Here is an 18,638-nt window from a genome sequence, read left to right on the forward strand (position 1 = left end):
GTGCGTGTAACACAAACACTGTGTGTTCTGCGTTGGTCTCTCCTTCCTAGGGTGACCAGACAACAAATGTGAAAAATCGGAACAGGGGGTAGGGAGTAATAGGAGCCTATATAAGAAAAAGACCCAAAAATCGGGACTGTCCCTATCAAATCTGGTCACCTTACTCCTTCCTTTACCAGATTGCAGGGTGCAAAGTGTTGTTTGGTTGGCTAATAGAAGCAATTATTATAAAAAGAACACTGTGTTGTCCCTATTCTGTAACATAGGGTACCCCCCTTCTCTTAGGGTTGCCAACCCTCCAGGATTGTCCTGGAATCTCCAGGAATTAAAGATTAATCTTTAATTAAAGATGATGTCATGTGACGTAACCTCCAGGAATAAATCCAGCCAAAACTGGCAACCCTACTTTCTATCAATAACCTCTCTACTGTAGTCACTCTTGAGGCTGAATTCTCACAGATTACAACAGGTGTAAACCCTCACCTTGAGGTGGGTAGTTAGGTGAAGTAACCCATAACTACAGATCAGGCTATACAATTCTGTTCTTTTAGAAGTCAATATGTATTTTGTAATTAGTTTTGATGTGTTTAGGCTCAAATCCCTAGCATAGGGGAAAGCATAACTAGGCTGAAATATATACAGGTCCAAGTAAGGTGGCCCTCGGTGAGAATGACACACCACACTAACCACAGAATAGCTAGACACTACTGAAATAAGTAATGCTCTCAAGGAAAAGAAGATAGACTGTGCCATAACTGACCCATATAAAGAAGCCCTTGAGGAATTCCACCATGATTTCAACAATTTCCATCCCACCATCAACCAGAGCCTGGACCAGTCCACACAAGAGATCCACTTCCTGGACACTACAATGCTAATAAGCGATGGTCACATAAACACCACCCTATACCGGAAACCTACAGACCACTATTCCTACCTACATGCCTCCAGCTTTCACCCAGAGCACACCACATGATCCACTGTCTACAGCCAAGCTCTACGATACAGCCGCATTTGTTCCAACCCCTCAGACAGAGACAAACACCTACAAGATCTCTATCAAGCATTCTTACAACTACAATCCCCACCTGCTGAAGTGAAGAAACAGATTGACAGAGCCAGAAGAGTACCCAGAAGTTACTTACTAGAGGACAAGCCCAACAAAGAAAATAACAGAACGCCACTAGCCATCACCTTCAGCCCCCAATTAAAACCTCTCCAACGCATCATCAAGGATCTACAGCCTATGCTGAAGGATGACCCATCACTCTCACAGATCTTGAGAGACAGGCCAGTCCTTGCTTACAGACAGCCCCACAACCTGAAGCAAATACTCAGCAGCAACCACACACCACACAACAGAACCACTAACCCAGGAACCTATCCTTGCAACAAAGCCCGTTGCCACATATCTATTCAGGGGACACCATCATAGGGCCTAATCACATCAGCCACACTATCAGAGGCTCGTTCACCTGCACATCCACCAATGTGATATATGCCATCATGTGCCAGCAATGCCCCTCTGCCATGTAGATTGGTCAAACTGGACATTCTCTACGTAAAAGAATAAATGGACACAAATCAGACGTCAAGAATTATAACATTCATGAACCAGTTGGAGAAAACTTCAATCTCTCTGGTCATTCGATTACAGACCTAAAAGTGGCAATTCTTCAACAAAAAAACTTCAAAAACAGACTCCGATGAGAGACTGCTGAATTGGAATTAATTTGCAAACTGGGTACAATTAATTTAGGCTTGAATAAAGACGGGGAGTAGATGTGTCATTACACAAAGTAAAACTATTTCCCCATGTTTATCCCCCATACCCCAATGTTCCTCAGACGTTCTTGTCAACTGCTGGAAATGGCCCACCTTGATTATCACTACAAAAAGCTCTCCGCCCCCCCCCCACTCTCCTGCTGGTAATAGCTCACCTTAAGCGATCACTCTCTTTACAGTGTGTATGGTAACACCCATTGTTTCATGTTCTCTGTGTATATAAATCTCCCCACTGTATTTTCCACGGTATGCATCCGAAGAAGTGAGCTGTAGCTCACGAAAGCTTATGCTCAAATAAATTTGTTAGTCTCTAAGGTGCCACAAGTCCTCCTTTTCTTTTCACAATGCTGAAGGTGACCTACCAGCAACAAGCTGACCTAACTGCAGTAATATAGGGGTTGTACACAGACAAGACTGGCCCTGACTTGACTAACTAATCAGAATACCCTGCATGCTAATCAGACTGCCCAGCAGACTGGGTAGCACTGACTACATTAACTAAAACAACGTAGAGATTTCCCCAGCCTGCCCAACAGACTGTCAAGTGATCAGATTAGCCAATTAAAATGGCCTGTGTACAGTCAGCCTACAGACTAGCCTGCCATTGATCTGATTAACAAACTCGGAAAGTGTGGGGAGCACACAGACTGGCCACCAGCCTGGTTTGGACCAGATTGACCGCCGAAAATAATCAGGGCTTTGCAAAGTCTGCCCCTGAAGACTGGCGCTAACCAGATTAAAGAAATACACTGAAGAGAGAAAATGTCTCACAGCCCAGTTTTGAGCTTTTACTTCACATTTTGACATTACATTAGCAGTGGCAGGGGACCAGCATTTTATCTTTCTCCTGCCGCTGAAAATGTTGACTGACTATGGATCCCTAGGGGGAGATGGGGCAGAGTGAGGCCAATGGGACTTTTACCATTGGCTCCAATGGGAGCAAAGTTAGGCCCATGTAGATAGTGTTTGAGAATCCCATCCTGAATGTTTAGGCAGGGTTCATTTTAGTTGGTGGCTTGTCCTCTCTGCATTCACCACAACCGAGAAAGGGACTACACTGCACTGTGGCCAGTAAATGACCAATCGGGAGCTTGCTGCTTGAAGTCTCAATGGGAGACGAACTTTGCACCCAGTCTGGAGTCAAGTATCCTTGCTGGAGAGAGAGAAAATGCAAGTTTAGGATCGGGGGAAGTCACCCAGGGCACAGCCTCGCAGTCTGCTGAGCGGTAGTGTGGCTGTCTGCATACACAGGAAAACCATAACTTGAGTCAAAGGCCTTTTCCATTGGCGTAATATTTAATTTCATCACAGTGGGGTGGCTTCTCCAAATGCTGCCACTGACTTCACTTATGTTCAGATCTTCCAAAGTAATTTTGACGTGCATTTGAGCTGGACCATATTGCAATTACTGGCTCCGGTACCCATGCCAGTTTCTGTACAGATCCTCCCAAGGATCTAATGATGATCTAACAATGATGTCAATGGAGTTATTCCTGATTTACACCAGTGCAGGTAAGATTAGAATCAGGCCCTCATTCTTTGTCCATGCAAAGTGGTTGTCTGTTGGCTTTTTTACTCCCTCGCATTTACCCACCGTCTCACTGGTCTCCACTTTGTTTCTTTTCCTGTCTGAACTACTGTGATAGGCATTTACACTCTAAGACCCCAATTTCAGTTTGCTTTGTTAAAAAAACCAGGAAAGTACATCCAAAAACTGACATCAAAGGACTCACCTTTGGCTTAGCCTTTCTCTGTTTCACCAAAAACGAGCGCAAGCTGACACTCCTGTTGAACTAATACCAAATGAGTATTCACGAACTTCCGTTGGTCGCTGCACAATGGGACCACCGCTTGGTATGTGGTGGGGGCTGCTGCACAAGTCCAAAAGGGAATGGTGACGAACGGCTGCTGTCACAAAAGAGCCTCTGTCTGGAACCCACCCACCAGACAACTTCAGATGACAAGACAAATGGAAAAAGAGGAGAAGGAAGATGTGAGACTGTGAAAACGGGAGCATTTTACCCCAAGGTGGGGTATGTTTAGTATTTGCCAGCAGTGCCCAGAGTGTTCAGACAGGCATCTCTTATTGCTTTATAAATCTCACCGAGTACAAAGATTGCTTCATGGGTGGGGACAAAGCTTCCCCCTCCTGGCTGTTCGGTTCTGCAATAACTGTGACTTCCGAGTTGTTAAACCAATGGATCCATGGGGTGTGCCTCCAGCCATTCTTTCAGCCCACTCTTGCTCTGCCACCAAAACACCCCTTTACAGTGTTGTGGCAGGAACCCCGGGGAGAACATCTGTGCAGGTTCCTTGTCTCTCTCCAGCAGAACCACTCTGCAGCAGGACATTCTGATCAAGATGAAGAGTAAGGGGTCAATTCGGCTTGACTTTGCTCATTGCACACAGCTGTCTAAGCCCAATGGAGTGAGTTGACATCTTCAGCTGGCGTGTGTGTGTTTGCACAGCTCACATTTGCAACCACCAATCAGGTGACTGGGTGCTGTTTAAATTATGCATGCAAGTGAATCTTTGCACACCCCAATGCGGTTGCTTGCCCACTTTTGGGGGGCAGTCAGCCGCTGCTGCAACTAGAGCAGGACTGAAAGTTTAGTTTGGTTTTAGAAGACAGATTTCACTTTGCTGATCCTGATTCTGTAGCTGAGATTTCCACTGATGTCAATGGGAGTGCCATGTGTTGAACAAGCACAAAATATATGATAAAGATCTTCACTGAGGATAAGAGGCTCCTCACTGCTGTTCAGCAAGAAGAATTTTGCTCATAATCTATAAATCACATACTACAAATAATAACTAGAAACCACAAATGCACAACCCTTGATTGATGGTATCTCTTTGGGGTTTTATTTTTTAATTTCTGAAGTCATTCGGATAGGAGACACAGTGTTCTGCAGACTCGGCTTGTTTTGAACCCAGTGAACTTGACACGTGTCCTTTAGGGAGGCTCCCATAGCCCATGATATGGGGCTGAGTTGCAGAACATTGATCACAGATGTCCCCGCTGTCCCCACTAGTCTCTTGCGAACAACTTCAGAAGCCAATCCCACAAAGACCGACGTAATCTAAACAGAAGATATGATAGAAAACAGAGGTTTTAGGAGTAGTTTATGTAAAACTTAAAACGGCAAATTTCGTTTTCAAGTGTTTCTTTCCTCCTCCTCTAGAAACCTGGGCATTTGATCATTTCACAGGGTTGGCAAAAGGAGGACAATATGGATAATGTTGGCTCAGATCAATTTTTTGTGTGTAAGCCTTTTTTTTTTTTTTTGGCAGAATCAGGGTTTGCAAGAAGCAGATAAAACTTTGCCGTTGAAGAACTCCTGACAGCCAGAAACAGCTGCATGCCAGCAAATCAGTACTTAACAAGAGAGATCATCTCGTTAGCCAGGTAAGAGATGGAGACAGAAATCCAGAGAGCTTTCTTGTGAGGATATAAATGAAACAGTTGTTTAGCAATTACTCCAAGACAGTAAATCTCTGTCTATGAACCCTCTTACAGATAAAATCTAAACTTGGTTTGCCCTCCTCATACAACACACATGCATATGCATACCGGCTGCTACATAGCTCATCGATATTTTATTCACATCACATTCCAAGGAGCTCACTGACTGGAATTCAATAGAAACTGTTCTCTGTGTGAAAGTAATTTCAGAAAGTAATCTAGTTTATGGAAATGAAAGGCATCAAAACACAAAAAAACACTGTTTCTGTACAAGTGCTTTGCTTCAAATATTTGACATGGAAATTTATATAATCCCTTTGGGGCACACGGGTTTCACAAGAGTTAACATCTTTTGAAATGAATTTCACAAATGTTTATTTGGAATACCAGGCATACAAATAATTTAGAATATCAAGGCATCTTGTTGAATCAGTCTTAATGATACAGATCTTCGATGGTTGTGAAGGTTAAAAGGTATGTATTTTAATTGGGTATGCAGAAGATGTCATTTTCAATCATTGTACTGCAGGCAGAGGATAATATTGCTTTCAAATTCTAAGCTTTCCGATACATCCGGCTTGACTTTCTCTGTTACTTAAAGAATGAAATGCAAACATTTTTCACATTTTATTTAAGTGTGTGCGGCATGTACTAAATGCAGAAGTGGGCTTTGGACAAAGGCCTTAGACTTTTACCATCTGCCTTTCTCTAGCTAGGTTTGTACATGACCCCTTTCACTGCAGTATTTGAGCACCTCACCAACATGGAAGAATTTATCCTCACATACCCCTGTGAGATAGGGATGTGCCATTATCCCCCTTTGACAGAGAAATTAAGTGACTTGTCCAAGATCACACAGGAAATCTGTGGCAGAGGCAGGAATTGAATCCAAGTCCAGTGCCTTAACTTTACAAGCAGCTTTCCACTCCATTGGAAGCACTGGCCCCAGCCTAGTTTAGGCCACAAGTAAAACTAGTCTGATTGACACAGGGTAGTCCTTAATTAATCATTCCTACTCTGTGCAGGGATTCAACTGTGTACAGTAAATAGGACCTACGGCCACACACCCATGGCCAGAAAGAAATATTGGATAGCTACCTATTTATTGAGCTCCATCCATCCTGTGCGCTGAAGGAGGCAGAGGCCCTGTAGAAAAAATTGTATGTGATCATGTAATTAAAGACTGTATCATAATGCATATGCACAGGGCGGTCAAATTAAGATTGCACAGGAAACCTGACTACTGACATATCCTAACTTTTGAGCGCTTGCCTTTTGCAACCGTCACGTTCTTTTAATGTAGGGGGTTTTTTCCATGTAGTTTCCTAAGTTGACTAAAAAGCCAAAAAAGACAGTTACCTTTTCCATAACGGGTGTTCTTCGAGATGCATTGCTCACATCCATTCCATTGTACGTGTGTGTGCTCGTCACATACGCTGGTGCCAGAAGTTTTTCCCTCAGCAGTATCCGTAGGGGACCGGCTCTGGCGCCCCCTGGAATGGCGCATGCATGGCACGGTATAAGGGGCACCGCCAGCTCCCGCCACCCTCAGTTCCTTCTTGCCAGAAACTCCGACAGTGGGGAAGGAGGGTGGGTCATGGAAAGGACATGAGCAACACATCTCAAAGAACACCAGTTACAGAAAAAGTAACTGTCTTTTCTTCTTTGAGTGCTCGCTCATGTCCATTCCACATTTGGTGACTCTGAAGCAGTGCCCCTGGAGGTGGGTAGGAGTTCACGGACGTGTAGATTGCAACACAGCTCTGGCGAATCCAGCATCGTCCCTGGCCAGCTGAGTGATAGTCTAATGAGCGGTAAATGTGTGGACAGAGGACCACGTTGCAGCTCTATAGATGTCCTGGTTAGGGATGTGTGCCAGGAAGGCCACCAAAGATGCCTGAGCTTTCGTCAAGTGGGCTCTGACAATCGGCGACAGTGGAACCCCCACCAGGTCGTAACAGGTCCTTGTGCATGAGGTGATCCAATTGGAAATCCTCTGCGAGCACACTGGATGACCCTTCATCCTATCCGCTGTAGCGATGAAGAGTTGAGTCGATTTACGGAAAGGCTTGGTACGTTCTAAGTAAAAAGCCAAGGCCCTCCAGACATCCAGGGCGTGAAGACACCTCTTCTCACTGGTTTTGTGTGGTTTGGGAAAGAACACCGGAAGGAAGATGTCCTGGTTCATATGGAAGGTGGAGACCACCTTTGGCAGGAAGGCTGGGTGGGGCCACAACTGAACCTTATCTTTGTAGAAGACCGAGGCAGTTCTGAGGTCAAGGCTTTAATTTCTCAGACCTATCTCACTGACGTCACCACCACCAGGAACGTGACCTTCCATGACAGATGGGAAAGGGAGCAGGACCCCAGAGGTTCAAAGGGCAGGCCAGTGAGCCTAGAGAGGACCAAATTAAGATCCCATTGTGGGACAGGAGCCTGCACCTGCAGGAAGAATCTCTGCAAACCTCTCAAGAATCTGAACTTCATGTCATGGGAGAATACAGTCTGTCCTTGGATCGGCAGGTGAAAAGTGGGGATGGCCTCAAGATGCACTCTAATGGAAGTGTGCGCCAGGCCCTGGCTCCTCAAATGGAGCAAATAGTCCATGTTCCTGTATGGTGGAACATGAGGGAGAGATGTCCCGTTCTGACACCCAGAGGGAAAACCTCATCCACTTGGCCAGGTAAGACAGTCTAGTTGAGGACTTCCTACTTTGGAAGGAGTCCAACAGGTCCTCCTGGACTCCTTCCAAACAGCTCTGCTCCTCCGGGTTCAGTCACACAATATCCATGCTGAGAGGTGGAGGAATCCAAGGTTGGGGTGTAAGAGCTGACCATGGTCCTGTGATGGCAGCTCCAGTTGGTTGGGTAGGGGCTAGGGAGGGGCCGCTGACAGGCTCATGAGCGTGCCGAACCAATGCTGGTGAGGCCACGCCAGGGCGATCATGATAACCTTGATCTTTGCCATGGCCCTGCTGATGAGAGGAATTGGAGGGAATGCGTACATCAGGCCCTCTGACTATGACAGGAGGAAGGCATCAGGGAGGGAGACCTTGCTCAGAACCTGTCGAGAACAAAACCGGTGGAATTTCCTGTTCTGTCTGGTAGCGAATAGGTCCACTTGGGGAGTTCCCCACCTCAGGAAGATCATGCAGGCTACCTCTGGATGGGGCGACCACTCGTAGTGAGAGGAGAAGTCCCTGCTGAGCTGGTCTACCAGCATATTCCTGACACCAGGAAGGTGACAAGCTTCCAAGTGAATTTCGTGGCTGATACAGAAGTCCCACAGACGGAGTGCCTCTTGACAGAGAGCCGACGAGAGCACTCCCCCTTGCCTGTTGATGTAGAATATCGAGACTGTGTTGTCCGTTAAGACTCATACCACCTTGCCTGACAGGTGGGGAAAGAAGACTCCACATGCCAGCCGGACCGCTCAGAGCTCTTTGACGCTTATGTGTAACCGTGCCTCCTCCAGGGACCATATCCCCTGTGTCTGGTGGATGCTGATATGTGCCCCCCACCGAGGTCCAAGGTGTTCGACACCAACTCAATGGAGTGAGGAGGGTTGTCGAATGGAACCCCTTCCACAACTGTCCTGCGGTCGGTCCACCTTCGCATTGAGATTTCTATTGCCTGGGGGATGGTAATGATCTTCTCCAGAGGGTCTCGGAACTGGGAATAGATAGTCGCCACCATGCTGCATCCAGAGCCTGGCATGGTGGACCATGTAAGTGCATGCTGCCATGTGGCCCAGCAGGTGCAGGCAGACCCTGGCTGTAGTCAGAGGGGACGTGGAGACTTCTGCGATGAGGTTTGCCATCGTGTGGAACCTTTCCAGCGGCAGGAACGCTCTGGCGCAGGTAGAGTCGAGGACCACTCCGAAAAACTCTATCCTCTGCACTGGCACTGACGTTGACTTTTTGTCATTCACCAGTAGGCCCAGAGAGCAGCACATGGCTTGAAGCACCGCAACATCCCTTTGGACTTGAGACAATAATGTAGTTGGCACTGCCAGTACCGGGGCTTCTCCCGCAGGCAGGGAACCTTGCTCCAAGTTGGAGCTACCAGTGGAGTGATTGGTCCCAGGCGACCAGGATCAGGCTGAGCGGTGGCTCTTGTCCAACCAATGCCGGTCACTGCGTCCCAAAGCCAACCTGTCCAAGCAAGACTGTCTTGGTCAGGCTCTCTGTGACCGACGGCATTCAGCAGATCTGCATCAGATACCAGCAATCCACACCTCATGCTACTCGATCAGTACCAGGACACTGAATGGGACTGGAAACTATGGGTCAGTTGCTGGGAGGATCATCCTGAGTAGGGCGACCTCCGTCTTGGAGACAAGGCGATGACAGCCAGGTGGCCGGTGGTCTCTGGTGTCCAATCAGTGCCGGAATCAGTATTGGGCCCTTGGAGACAGTTGGGGCCGGTCCCGGAGTTCTTGCCGGGTGGCACATGCCTCAGAGGGTCTGCACCAATCTACTGGCAAGGTACACCTCGAGTCCCTCGATCAATGCGTCCGGTGTGGGGACCAAAGAGGGCTCCATAGAGCCTGCCTCTCCAGTCCTGAGGTGTGACGGCTTCGAGCGAGTGAATGTTGGCAGGACGTCCCTCTCGGTGGGGATCAGTACCACTTAGGCAGGGACACATGCATACGTCCCAACACGGGCTTTCCCCAAGACTGGGGTACCATGGGAGCTGGTGTGGGCAGCACGGGGAGCGTCAAGATCTCTTGAGCTGCTCAAAGAGCTTTGGGCATCGATGGCATCTGAAGCTGGCTAGGGCCTGCACTGTTATCCAAGATCACAGGCGAAGCATGGGATGGGCTGCACCTCTCGATTTGAGATGGGGTCCGACTTCCCAAAGGGGGTGCTGAGCTGCTTAGCACAGATTGTGGCTCACCCCCAGCCCTCTCCTGCCCCTATGGGAGGTGAGAGATCTTCCCCTCCCCCTCTTTTTCCGCTTCTTCCCCGGAGCCGTGGATGGAGGGCCGGTGCTGGCTCATGGACAGCGCCGGCGGAGCACTGCGCATGGAGGCCCCGGTGCTCAGTGCAGAGACGGACTGTTCCTCCGGTGCCGGAGTGAGTGCCGACTCCATCAGGAGCACTTTCAGGTGGATATCGCGCTCCTTCTTCATCCTAGGTTTAAAGGACTTGCAGATATGGCACTTGTCACTTATGTGCCCTTGGCCTAAGCACCTTATGTGATATGTGGATCACTGATGATATAAGGTGATCACCTTATGTGATATGTGGATTGTTTGCAGTGATCGCAGGGCTTAAAGCCTGGGTACGGGGCATGCCCCATCCCCTGGCTGAGTCCCATTTGGGACTAACCAAAAGTTGATGATTACTGCTAAGGGTAACTAAGAAACTAACAACTATATTACAGGTTTTCAAGGTTCACAAGAACATAAAACGAAACACTGCTAGCCGAAGCAGCCGATGTTCCAGCACCGTCACTGACAGCAAGAAGGAACTGAGCGTCGGGGGAGCCGGTGGTGCCCCCTTATACCACGAGCACCCTGCAGGGGGCGCCAGAGCCGGTCCCCTACAGATACTGCTGAGGGAAAAACTTCCAGCACTGGTGTATGTGGCGAGCACACACACCTAATATGGAATGGACATGAGAAGGCACCCAAAGAAGAAACAGAAATTCCATCATGTGGAACAATACTGAATCCCTACAATGTTATCAGAAGGGTTGGAATCTAGAGATCCACAGCAAAACCTCTAGCTCTTGATCTAATGGAATAGCTGGTAGCAGCAGTAGGCTGTTACCCTGTATGTGGACCTACTACTAGAAGGTGACAAGACACTTTGTGAGTGGGTGTCACAGCAGAGGACTGTTGAGATTCAGGAGTCCTGTGCTTTATTCCAGGTTCTGATGTGGAGTCTCCAGTGGTTACAGATGTGGTTCGTTCCCTGTTCCCCACACTTGCCCCCTTCTGCCCTTGTCCCCTAGCAGGTACCCCTGGTGTGGGGTAGATTGCATCCAGGCTGAGCATGCTCTGCCCCACCCCACCTCACAGATTGTTTCTTTGCAGCTTGTGCCCCACCTCCACTCCTCACCCCTCTGCATTCCACTCTGCGAGCTTCCTTGGTCTCCTCCTCCAGCAGTGGGAGAATTGAGAGCACAGGATGGAGCGACAGACTCTCTGCTCTTAGTTCCTGGTGCCACAGTAGCCCCTGTCTGCCAGGAGGTGCAACTGAGGAAAATCCTGCTCATCCCCTGTAGCCCCTGGGGAGGGGCGGAGCATGCTCAGCGTGGATACAATCCGCAGAGAATTTATCTGTCAAACTTTAACAAAGCTCTACTTAAAAGCTCATAATTTGGCCAAATATGGGTAGATTTCTACAAGGATGCGAAAAGCACTTCACTGACACAAGGGCAACCCCTCTACCAAATTTCAAGCCCGGGCGCTCCAAAGCGTGGAGGAGATAGCGCTTGTCTGCAAAACAGTAGCGAGAATTTTTAAACATATTTTCCCTGAGCTTTGCTCTGAGCAACAGCTGAACTCTCTTAGCTGAAACTTTAAATAAATAAATATATATAAATAAATAAAAGTAACTCAGCCAGAGGCAGACACTGAGCATGGACAAGGTTGGGAAAGTTAAAAGCAACTGAAAACAGGGTCTTATGATGAAAAGTGTTAGAAAACCTTAGCTGTTGGTGGTGTTACCAGCTATACCTACAGTTTTGCTCATAATGAGCCTGATTCCGATTTCAAGTACACCAGTGTTAGTCAGGAATATCTCTACCGAAGTCAAGGGGGTTACACACACTGTGAAACCTGCATGAGATCTTAGTCAGGGCCAAGTTTTGCAGGAGACAGTTTGGTCACAAAGTTCCCTTTTGATTTCCTTCTTCAGTTACCCAGTTGTTATTCCCCACTCCCACCCCCTCCTCTAGGCATTCATACCATGGCATGTGAGCACACACACCCACTCCCCAATTCTGAAACTCCCCTCTCATTAAGGCAGCCAGCAAGTAACACAAAGGCCTCTGTTTTGCTTCAGTCCCTTTTATGAATAGGTGGAACGAATGATAAGCAGAGGAAGCAGGAAGGAAAGCTGTTCAAAACGGGGCATCAGTTTTCCTTAGGGAAACGCTTTTCAAATCCACGCTTGTACTTTCCCATCCCCATCTAACACCGCCATTCCATTACTATCACGACAGTGGATTCTACCTAGCAATTAAATATTAAGCTTACCTTTTCAAAGCTGCTGAAAGGATTTGGAGACCCAGTTCCCCAAAATCTCATCCTTCGTGTATACTGATGTTTTCTTTTCTCACCTCCTGGTTCAACTAGGCCATCTCTGGCCACTAGAAACTACAAACCAGTTGGGCAAGCTGCAAAAGCAGATTCATGAGCAGTGCCAAATAGCAGCATCTATTGGGAGAAAAAGGCATGCCGCAGGTCTGAAGATCATTTCAGGTAAATGTGGGTGACTTGTAATGTACGGGGGCACACCGCAAACGGAGCCTCAAAGGTTACATAGCATCAAAGTGAATGGGCTGCAAGGGGCTTTATTCACCACTAACTCAGCAAGCCATGCTATGAGACAAGTTTCCATTGCAGGGCTGCGGGAGTTAAGATTGCAGTTCCTAGAAGTTGTGGGCATCATTTATTCCTCGAGTCCAGTGATAAAAATGCATCCCTACCCTCCCTCCCATGAGCTAGCAACCTGACTCCCCCATCAGAAGAACCCAGATGCTGTGAATAGATTTAAATAAGGTTTGGCTATACTGGTGACCATAACAATTGCTGTTATGGAAGGTAAGCTAAAATAAGAGTAATCAACGCGCCTGCTTCAGGGTGTAAACTGATCCTCCACAGACAGCATCACTGCATAAGTTATCGGGGAGGGAATGCTTCTCTTCTCGTGAAGTATCAAGTACTGGCCACTGCCCAAGGCAGAATGCTGGGCTAGATGGTTCAATTCTCTGATCTGGCATGTTAAATTCTATCCACATATGACCTGTGAGAGAGAGAGAGAGAGAGAGAGAGAGAGAGAGAAGTTTTAAATAAGAGTAACAACTTGTTAATATGGGGGGAAAAAAATCTTTTCCCAGGAATGGTTCTTTAAGAAGTTTCCCAAGAAGATTGCATTGTTTTATGTAATGTATTTGGGGGAGGGGGTGCACGCAGGCTGTTTTGTTTTGTTTGAACAGAACACAGAATGTCATTCAAGAGATCGGTTCCCACAGCCATTCCAGTTTCCATTATATTTCGCTTTTTGGAGCACTGAAAGTTAATTCTTCTAACTGTCTACTGGCTTTCCAGGTACTTTCAGATCTGATTAATCCAAATCCATCGGTAAACCCAATTTTACTTCAGATTAAAAAAGATTCAAATTAACAACTGAGCGAGAGCCGGAAATTGTAAGAGAGTGCTTACGTCTTGTGCAGTGTTCCTGCACAAATCCCTCCAACACTCAGGCAATACGATTAGTCTCTGTATTTCTAAGGTACCTGACACTGACTTACAACCTCAGTCATTATTTATTTACGACGATGCCCACAATATAAAAGGGACGGTCCTTGCCCTCAGGAGCTCATAGTCTAAGGACAGACTTGTTAGGGAGACAGGTGAAGGGAAGGAGAACAACAAATAGGGGATTTTTATACATCAGCTATATTCACAGTAGGCAGCACTGGAGAAGAGGCTGTCAAAGGCGGCTTTAATGTGGACATGGCTGGGGCCTTCAGGATAAGCACAGGGAGATGGTACCGCACACAGGGGGCTGTGTGGAGAAATGCACGGAGGTGATGGCACGGACAAGCAGGGGAACAAGGATGGGATCAATGTCAGAGTGCGGGTGGGGTGACAATGCCAGGCTCAGCACGGAGCGATAGGTAGGCAGGGTCAGAGTTATATGGAGATGTGAAGGTAGTGAGGAGCCCACATGCGATAGCCTCAGTTTACCCAAATCTCACTTATCTGAGATCTGCTGTGACCCGAAATGGGCTCACGTTGGCTAATATCTGGTAATACAGCCATGTAACGCTCCTCCAGAACTGAACTGGTTCAGTATCTCCAGTGACAGCCACGGCTGTACCGCAGTCTGAGCATGGATTTGCCTCATGGCGGGGGTTGTTGGGATTCCCCCCAGGTGCTCATTTGGAACCCACACAGACACGCTGCATGGAAACCATTCAGGTTTATGATGATGATTACTGGCCTGCAAAGGATTTTGTACAAAAATCGAAACCCCAGATTGGAGGGTTTGGAGATTTTTTTCCTTCCCATTTTGTAAAAAAGCAAAACTTTCCCAGCACACTCAGCTGAACTTAGAGCAACCTCCTCCCCCAGTTCCTTACCTGGCAGTGGCAGGGCCTCTCGAACCGAGTGGAGGGGGCCTGGTTTCACTCTCTAATGCAGGGTCTTTCCCCTTTAGGGAGAAGCTTGACTGTCCTGCTGTCTCCTCCCACTTCAGTTGAGACGTCCAGCCAGTGGACATCACAAACCTCCTTTCCCATCTGAAAGGGGCGGGGGGGGGCTTGGGGTTTGGGGAGAAACCCATGTGTCCTCTTCACTCTCTGCAGGCAAGAGAGATACTATTGTGGTCTCAGCCTTTCAACGTGTAAAGGTGTGACAGCTGACAGATACACCAGGGGTTTCGCTGGCCACCTCCAGAGCTGACAGCATGCATGGCATCAGTGTGAGCTAAAGAGACACACTTCCCTAGATAAGGCTGTAACAAGCTCATATCCTCTGTGCTTGGGCACAGAGGGAGACCTGCAACACACGCTCCCCAGTGCCTTACAAAGGCAATTTGGGGTTTCCTTCACAATATACACCCCAGAACACACAGCTTGCTTGTAGGTCACAAGATCCCCTAGCCTCCATCCCTGGGAAATTAGAGGCTGCCATGTGAAGATGAAACTTTCAGACTGTGTACATGCATACACACTGCACTCTGGGATGCAAGCTGCAGGGAAACCCCAGCTAGCTGTATGTTTTTGAAGAAAGAGATCTGCAGGACTCAGGCAAGTGGGTGCTGGGCTAGGAGGAGCCAACACACCCAAACCCCATAAACAAAGGGGGAGAAAGTTTTCCCACAGGCCTGGAGCTGGAAGGAAGCTTCTGTGAAGATCCATCACAGAAGGCAGAGGGAGTTGGAGGAAGAGACAGTGTCCTGTGCTAGGAGGGATGAGGTCAAGGAGATGGGAGCCACCACAGACTCTGGGAAGCACCCACATTTTGGGGTGATTATTTGAGTCCAAAGCAATTTTCGGAAGTTCATCCATCGCTAGTACATGTGGCCTTTTGCTTCACACAATACAGGTGTTTTCTGGACATTGTCACAGCCTGGGTCAAATGATCATTGCCATCATCACAGTCTTTCTAGACCTGTGTTTCTTTGGAGCTGGGTTACAGGTAGTTTTGATTTCTATGGAGCCACGCGAAGCCAAGACATCCATTTCCTTTTAGCTCAGTACAAACTCCCAACTAAACTAATGATGAAGGTTGGGAAGAGCCCAGGGTTTTACCCTTTTATCTTCATGTGTTTGCATGTAACGTTTGAGGCACTTGTTTAAATAAATGCATAAACAGCACTCTTGAAACAACTGAATGCCAGCAGCCCAGCACTCACCAACAACCCCAGCCCAGCATGCTCAGTCCAACACTACACCCCCAAGCCAGTGTGCACACGACAAACCTATCATGCCAATCTAGCATGCTCAGTCAGCTAGTCATAGGCAACCCTATGACACCAGTCTGGCATGCTCTGTCCTGCAGTCACAAGATGCCAAAATCAGGGTGCTCAGACACTACGTTGCCAATCCAGCATGCTCCTTCATGGCAACCCTCAGCACCAATCCAGGGCGTGCACGCAAGGGACAGCTAATATATCCTCACAGAAACCTATTTTGGGTTCCATCTTCCAAACGTTTATTTTCTGAAGGAGAAAGGGGAAGGGAACGTGTCCAACTCTGACAGTCTGCTTCAAGAAAAACTTCACTCTGGTTTTCCCCCTTCAAAAAATGGATCAAAGCTATTGTTTCAGCAGAATACTTGAGTAATGGTTTCACAGATTTGACTTCCTTCTATGTTACTGTTGATCCGCATCTGGCCCACATCCCTGCAGTATCTGAGCATCTCACAATCGTTAGTCTTTCTCCTCATAGCACCCGTTAGGACAGTATTACCACCCTCACGTTAGAGGCAGGGAACTGAGTCACACAAAGGCTAAGCAACTTGTCCAAGATCTCACAGGAAGTCTATGGTGGAAAAGGGAATTGAACGCAGGTCTCCCAAGACCTATGCTAGAGCCCTAACCACTGAACCATCCTTCCTCTTTATAAAACATGGCTACTGTCTACTAATAATATATCTATTCTCAGGCAGCCAATTCCCAATGTTTCTCTTTCATAAGAGAATTCACACTGGAAAAGAATAGAATCACCAGGAGGCCGGTAGCTATTCAAATTCCTCCCAAGAAGACAATGGTTAATTACCAAACTCCATTTGATTGTTGACTTTGTTTCTTTTCTTGCTATTTTAGGTATACACTTTTTGGAATTCAAACACACTTTCCTTCCTGTTTGTATTTTCATGTCTGTCTGATATCACTCTTGCATTGCAATCAACATTCCTTTATTCTTTATCATTTGAATACTGTTTGTGCGAACACTAGTAAAAAGACCGTATCTGCAGCTTTTCATTCTGCGCACACACACACAACCCCCCCCCCCCACCCACAACAACCCTAACCAGCATTAAGTGGATTGTTTGCAAAATCATTTTTGTTCTAAAATGTAATCAACTATATTGGATGTAATGTTTGTATGTTGAAAATAATATAAAAAATAGGGTTTGGGGCCTCCTATTTCCATAAAAACGATTTGTATGGCATTTATAAATATTAATATGGAATACTAGTCAAGAACAATGCATAACAGTAATGAGAATCACAAAATCCCATCATATTTGACACTGTCATATCACCAGTTTAAGGATTAGAAGGTGAATTTTACAGTTAAAAATATTGCTTCCCAATAATAACAATAAAATCAGAATAAAAAAACCCAGCTGCTTGTTACATTATATATTCCTGATGGTTTACTTCTTATTCTGGAGTTTACAGGATCATTGCTTTGAATGCATGTTTTTTGGATGGCTCGTTAAAGGGCTAACCTGAGAATGAGAAGGGAGGGTTTCTTATCTGCTTTCATTCTTGCTGAAGCCTGGCTTGGCCTAGGCTTTGTTTCCTGCTAACCCCTGACACTGACAGAGTCAAAGGCCTATCAAGTACTGCCCTCATGTCAGCAGGTTTTTTATATATACACGGAAGCTTCGTTTTGAATGATAAAGTTACCCCAGGTGTCAGTTTCCGCTACTATTTCTAAATACATCTGGTTAAGGGGGAGGGAAGCAGCAATTTCATTGAAAATCCAAGCTATTGAGATCTAATCACTGCTTAAGCTGGGGCTTTATTCAAATCTGGATCACCAATAGGGCTTGAGATGTAAATGAAGTGCAAAGAGAAATAAAGCGAGAAAACCCAATGATAGCCCCTTCCTTCAGCCATTTGATTCCCAAGTCCTTATCAGTCAATTAATGCATACTAAAACTTCAGTGGCAGCACCAATTTAATCGACCTAATAGCTGCCGCAAGCCCCAAGCATTAGCTAAACAAAACACACTTTCCGCAGCCTTAATATGAGACTGAAAAAAGGTCAAAATAGACAGCTTTACTGAATAAATCCCAAAGATCCATTCTAATTTCCACTCACGGATCTCTTAAGCAGTTCTTGGATGCTCTTTATGATACTTTGATCCACACATAGTTTCATTAAAACTTTGTGGCTCGATATTTTTAAACCTGATAGCTTCGCTAAACTAGTTCTCAAAATGTTTGCTAAGCCGCTGTGCATAAAACTACTTTACTGTCACGGTGTCTTCTAATATCACCTAAGTGCAGGCTGTCGCCATTTTGAAAATGAACCTTCTCTACATGCACTAGATCTCAATTTGGGAATTTTTGCTCTTGCATTTGAAGGGTGGCTGACATTATAAAGGAAAGGTGCTGTCTCCCCCCACCTCCCTCCCAGCTCCTGAAATCTAACACTAAAATTATCTGCTGTACCTTATTTGTTCTGGAAGCAAGTTACACAGAACTTTTATCCACTGTGGTTTCCAATTTCAGGATTAACATTAGATGCCAAAAACTGCCCAGAAAAAAAAAAAAAAAGTAAATGGTGGTTTGAAATCCAGTTTCATGATGGCAGTATGAACTGCCTAAAGTCCAAAGAAAACAAAAGGCACTTCCCCACCCCCAAAATCAGGGCATGATGATAAATCTAGTTTCACGGCCACAGATAAAAGTCTTCTTCCCAGAGAATGCCCTTTGCTCCCTGGAAAACAACATGCAACTTGGGGG

At 46.6% G+C, this 18,638-nt stretch overlaps 1 long non-coding RNA gene across 1 annotated transcript; it reads right to left on the minus strand.

The window, feature by feature from the left end:
• Positions 1-4,645: 4,645 nt before the first annotated feature.
• On the minus strand, positions 4,646-18,403 carry LOC311521868. Its single transcript, XR_014711988.1, has 5 exons — positions 18,345-18,403; positions 13,057-13,229; positions 12,461-12,640; positions 6,350-6,397; positions 4,646-4,868 (listed from the first exon to the last, which is right to left on the minus strand). It is a non-coding gene; the product is annotated as an uncharacterized lncRNA (long non-coding RNA).
• Between the last annotated feature and the right edge of the window lie 235 nt (positions 18,404-18,638).

Source organism: Lepidochelys olivacea, assembly GCF_965140295.1.
Source record: "Lepidochelys olivacea isolate rLepOli2 genome assembly, chromosome: 6".
Classification (NCBI taxonomy): domain Eukaryota; kingdom Metazoa; phylum Chordata; order Testudines; family Cheloniidae; genus Lepidochelys; species Lepidochelys olivacea.